General features: G+C 35.6%; 1 long non-coding RNA gene across 1 annotated transcript in view; it reads right to left on the reverse strand.

Annotated features, from left to right (window-relative positions):
• The window catches only part of LOC118351965 (uncharacterized), a 48,081-nt gene extending 43,101 nt beyond the window's left edge, over positions 1 to 4,980 (reverse strand). The window contains exons 1-2 of the long non-coding RNA XR_004808289.2: positions 4,849 to 4,980; positions 1,956 to 2,084 (exon numbers count right to left, since the gene is read on the reverse strand). This is a non-coding gene — a long non-coding RNA (uncharacterized LOC118351965). The remainder of the gene's footprint in view (positions 1 to 1,955; positions 2,085 to 4,848) is intronic.
• Between the last annotated feature and the right edge of the window lie 1,020 nt (positions 4,981 to 6,000).

A 6,000-nucleotide genomic window follows, 5' to 3' on the forward strand; every position in this document is an offset into this window, starting at 1 on the left:
ATTGGGTCTCTCTCTCTCTCTCTCTCTTTTTATTTTTTTACAATAGCATAGCTTTACCTTAATTAATTAATAAAATAGTTGAAACAACTTGTAATAATTGAGGAAGTATTTGTATTTATTTAACAACCATATACATTGACTTTATATATGCTAGTTCATTATTAAATACTCAGAGGATCTGCATAATTATATAACATATATATACATAAGGCAAATTGATTTAAATATCTGTAAAAAAAGCCAGCCTATTGAATATTAGGGAAATACAAATATAGACTGTTTTGTACTATTATCTTGGTAATATGGTAATCTTTAAAATTATTTTATAAAATCTATGAAAAACCTGAAAATCATAATTACCCATGAACTATTAATAACATAAATTTTGTGAAGGGGAAAGTTCAAAAGCTATGTCTTAAAATGGCATTTTTTGTTAGAAAGCAGACAGTGATTTGGTAAGTTGCCCACAAATCGTATATTGAATTTGTTATTTGGCACTTAATATCACCGAGTTTTTAAAGGGTTCTGCTTTAATGATATATAATTACCACAGTGATACTCATCTTTTAAATGATTAATAAATATTAACAAATTTGTTCCCAAAAGAACAAGAACAGTTTTGTAATAACACCATAAAACTGAACCAGTGACTTAATATTCTATTTTACAAAAAAAAAGATTTTGGACATAGATTAGTACTATTTATTTGGCAGTGTCTACTTTTTAATGAAATAGATAAAGGAAATGCGGAGCTTTTTTTTTTTTTTTTTGACAGAGAGTGAGTGGTGGGGAGGGGCAGGGTGGAGGAGAGAGAGTATCTTAAGCTCCATGCTAAGCATGGAGCCTGACATGGGGCTTGACATCATGACCTGAGCTGAAATTAAGATATAGACATTTACCTAACTGAGCCACCTAGATGCCCCAATGCAGAGCTCTTTTAAATTTCACATTACCAAAATCTGAAATTTCTTCACTTGTCTCTAAACACATTTTTTAGATATTTCTGACTAAATGAAAATGGGAAAAGAAAGTGAAAATATGAGTCATAAGCCTGTCTAATTGGTTTTATCACAGTAGATCAAGTTTCCAGATTATTTTTAATTTTTTTTCTCTGGTATGAGTGGCCTTTAGTTATTATTAAGTGGATGTTTGTACCAAATACTCTCTATTACCTGAGTAGTCTGTTATGTTTTCACTATCATTACTTTCATAAAGTACGTATTTGGTCGTCACATATAAACTGATTTGTAACTGTTGAGCATTATTATAGAAAATGTGGATCCTAATTTTTGTTATCTCCACATAGTCACACTTTTTATACCTTAAATATAGCTATGGAGATTAAAAGTACTTTGACTAATTTCAAATATCTTCTCTGGAATTTTGCGTTTTGCTTCTTGGCACCTTGATCAAAATTTCCAATTTAAAATTGTGTTTTGGGATCCCTGTGTGGCGCAGCAGTTTGGCGCCTGCCTTTGGCCCAGGGCGCGATCCTGGAGATCCGGGATCGAATCCCACATCGGGCTCCCGGTGCATGGAGCCTGCTTCTCCCTCTGCCTGTGTCTCTGCCTCTCTCTCTCTCTCTTTCTCTTCTCTCTCCCTCTGTGTGACTATCATAAATAAATAAAAATTAAAAAAAATAAAATAAATAAAATAAAATTGTGTTTTATTACAAAGATGACGGCCTACTAAAGGGGATGGGACAAAATGCCTTATATTGGTCTAATGGTATTTATTTAGTAAACATTTTGATGAATTTACCAATGACACAAGTCCCAGAAGACTCCAAATCATAATGTACAAATTATGTTCCATGAGGGGAAAGACTATACATCAAAAGAACTGCACTTTTCCCATTTATATAAACAGAAATCTGGGGAACATATGTAGAAAGAGATCTTAAGAACATTGGCTTATAGTCAAAAGAATATAAAATTGTATTGGGCCAAACTTACTGATACAGGTTCACTCCGCAGAGATTCTGCATTCATTGCTGTACCTTGAAGAGTTAAAAAGAGCTCCAGCAGTTTAGTTGGTTGCCAGAAACATGGATCCACTTCAATGAGTTTGAAATTCCAGATTACCTTATTATACAACAAAAGAAGGTATGAAGAAACTTAGGGATATTGGAATGTTAGAGTGGATTTATATTGCAAGTTCACTCACCTTTAAGATTCCAGAGGACACCATTTTTTTAACCTGACTCTGAGAAATAATTTTGTGAAAGGAGCTCTAGAATTATTGAAGTGTTCTGTGGTTGTTTGGCTCCTTATGTCCCTTAGACTGGGGACTGCTATCGTCAAAACTGGCTGGATCCCTAATGTATAATGGGAATAATAAGGGCCCAGGTTAGCAGAGGCCAAGTGGCTTCACTTAATAGCAAAGACAAGGGGATTGTGTTTACCATAATGGACAGCAGAGGCAAGCAGTTCTTAGAATAGTCTGACTCACTGAGATCTATGGGGTTGACTAGATGATTATGGTATCTATAAAATAGGAATAGGTAGGCAGTCCTATTAAATTCTTACTTGACCTGCATGGGTACGATGTTCTAAGTCTAGTGAACATTAGTTTAATTTGAATAAGTAAAATAGAGTCACAGCCGCTCAATAACTTCCCCAGATTTGAGCCAGTTTATAGACTCAGACCATTTTGAATTTAAGGCAAGCTGGATGTCCTTAATTGAGAACACTATTGCACTGCTAGAAATTTATACTGTTAGTCTTTCCCTCAGCCTTACCCAAAAGTACTGAGAGCCAGGTACCAGGGTGATAGTGCATCATTAGAGGGAAATAATCAGACTTTTGGGGATATGCTGGACAACTAGCTCTGAACTGACTCTAATTTCTGAAATCTCAAAATATCTCTGGAGTCACCAGTCAGAGAAGGGGCTTAAAGAGGTCACGTGATCAATGAGGTTTTAGGTCAGATATATCTCATAGTGGTTCTGGTGGCTTTCCAAACACATCCAGTGATTATTTCTGCATTTTGTAACTTATAATTGGAATAAAAATATTCAGCAACTGGTAGGATCCCTATCAGTTCTCTGACCTATGGAATGAGATTTATTTTGGTTAGAAAGACCAAATGGAAACTACTAGAATCACATTTACCTACCAAAAAACCAAAAGCAATGCTACAATCCTGGAGGGATTTCAGAAAGGAGTGCCACCATCAAGGACTTGAGAGATGCAGGGATGGTTATTTCTATCACATCCATCCCAGTTCAGCTAGCTTATTTGGCTTTTCACAGAAAGCAGATGAATATGAAAAATGACAGAAGAGTATGGTAAATGTAATCATGTGGTGACTCAGATTGCAGTTGCCATTCCAAATAGTTCTATTGCCTGAACAAATCAACACACCCTTGGTACCTGAGAGGCAGCTACTGATGTGGCGTTAAAAAAAAAAAAAAATCCTGTTAGTAAGCCACCAGAAATGGTTTGCTTTCAGCAGTAGGACCTACACTGTCCTTTATCAACTGTCTGGCTCTCTGTCATAATTTAGTCCATCGGGACCTTGATAGTGTTTCCTTTTCACAAGATGTCATGGTGGTACATTACATTGATACTGTTATACTAATTGGACCTGGTGAGTGCTAAGTAGCAATTAGTTTAGATGTATGGGTGAGACATTTGTTTGTCAAAGGGTAGGGAATAATCCCACTACTCCATTTCAAGGGCTTTCCATTTCACCCAAAATTTCTAGCAGTCCAGTAGTCAGAGGCTTATTGGATATCTCTTCTAAGGTGAAGGGTACGTCGTTGCATGTTGTCTCTCCTGAAACTAGAAAAGAAGCACACCTAGTGGACCTCTTTGGATTTTGGAGGCAACACATCAATCATCTGGGTGTGCTACTCTAACTTATTTTAAGTGATCTCAAAAGCTGCTATTGTACAGGGGCCAACAACAACAACAACAACAACAACAACAACAACAACAAAATTCTGCAACAGGTCTAGGCTGCCATGCAAACTGTATGTGATTAATATACCTCACTTACTAAAATAAGTTTATATTTTGGGAAGATCATAAAGATATAACTGGTTCTAAATCTTATTAATATTCAACCAATTAGGAAATTTTTTTTCTAGTATGTCTGTTTACATCTAATGCTTCTCTATCAACTTAAAGAGATAATTTAAAATAGAAATTTTTACTATATGCATTGCTGTTACTCCTGCATATGTTACCTCATAATCAGCAAGTGACTTTATGCTTTTTATGCCTATACCCAAAGAAATGGCTGTGGCTTTCTGCCTTGCTACTTAAAATTTTTAAATTAGACAATTTATTGAAATTCCTCTTACTTGTTCTAATGGGTCCTGATAAAATGTTCATGATGTGTAACTTTGAAAATACTTTTCTCTGGCAGTCAGCCTTTCTTTGCATTGCTATTTGCTATCATTAACCAACATGATAAGGTGCCATTTAAAGTCAAGGAATCAATCTATGGTCCTACTATATAGCAGTTATTCCCTTGGATTGATATATAATCATTATTATTTCATAGATTCCGCTTAGCTTAGAACATAGAGTCACTATGTATATTACATTATCGTAGATAACATTTCTTATAGTATTTTCTGAAAGAAACTTTGCATATATCTCATAATACCTAGTAATTTAGGACATTAGTATTGCAGGTCACTCTGACCTGCTACATTGGTGTGTGACAGGGGAAGGGAACTGAAAGGAAAACTAGGCATGCATTATGCTATTATATATCTCATACAGAAGAGCTCAATCGACAAAGTAAAGATGAAATTGATTTTAGCAAGGAGATTCATAAAATTTGATAACTACTACATATGCTTTTCCAATAAATTCAGTATTGAATCTTTTTTACCATGTCTCTAGGACTTTGGGACAGGATCCAGTATTTCAACTCTTAGATGTGTTATGTGTATTAGAGTAACTTTTCTTGGAAGTTATCCGTATTATTCTATGCATGTCTCAGTCTTTGCCTTGAAATGGTATGTTGAATCTGAAACGAGGGAAAAAAATGTGAGGATTTTTAAACCTCTTTTTATTTACTTATAAGTTCCAGGAAATGATTGATGACATTTATTTATAATGCACAGCACATAATATAGTTCAGTCTTTACATGTATTCCACTGCCATTGTTTCAACTGTATTATTAGTTTAAGCTTATATACCAAATCTAATTTCCCAATTGCTTCATGAGGAAATGAAGACATTGGTGCCAACAAGAGTGGTATGGAGGAAAAGAAATGCATAGCTAAAGAATAGATACCATGCCATATTTATAGACTTTTTTTTAATGCTACCTCCTATCTCCTTTTGTGCTTTTTTTGACTGAATTCAGTTTTGTGCAGCATAAAGAAGCTAGAGAAAGAATAAGTATTGTTAGAGAAAAATATAGAAGCTTTATCTCAATTTCTCTGTATGTATGCACAGATAGGGGTATAAGTGAAACTTGTTTTACAACATGCTGACTGACCCAACTTTAATTATGAATATTGACCTCAAATGGGGCTTCAATTCTTCCCAATAATCATATTTTAATTCTCATTTCCTTCCAGTCTCTGTTTTCCTAGAAAATGATTCCACACTCTACTCTCTTACTCTTCCCCGTGTCCTCCCTATTGTCACTCTTAGTTAAATTTGCATCCTACTTCAGGAAAAAGCTTGTACTGATTATTCTGTCAAGGCTATCTTATATAGCCTGCTTCCTGCTCTTTCTGTGGAAATGTACGTTCCAATCAAATGCAGTCCCGGGGATCCCTGGGTGGCGCAGCGGTTTGGCACCTGCTTTTGGCCCAGGGCGCGATCCTGGAGACCTGGGATCGAATCCCACATCGGGCTCCCGGTGCATGGAGCCTGTTTCTCCCTCTGCCTGTGTCTCTGCCTCTCTCTCTCTCTCTCTCTCTCTCTCTCTCTCTGTGTGACTATCATAAATAAATAACAATTAAGAAAATATCCATATTCAAATGCAGTCCCTTGACATGCATAAGAGTCTGGGGACATTCCAACATT

This window comes from Canis lupus, chromosome 22 (assembly GCF_003254725.2).
Source record: "Canis lupus dingo isolate Sandy chromosome 22, ASM325472v2, whole genome shotgun sequence".
Classification (NCBI taxonomy): domain Eukaryota; kingdom Metazoa; phylum Chordata; class Mammalia; order Carnivora; family Canidae; genus Canis; species Canis lupus.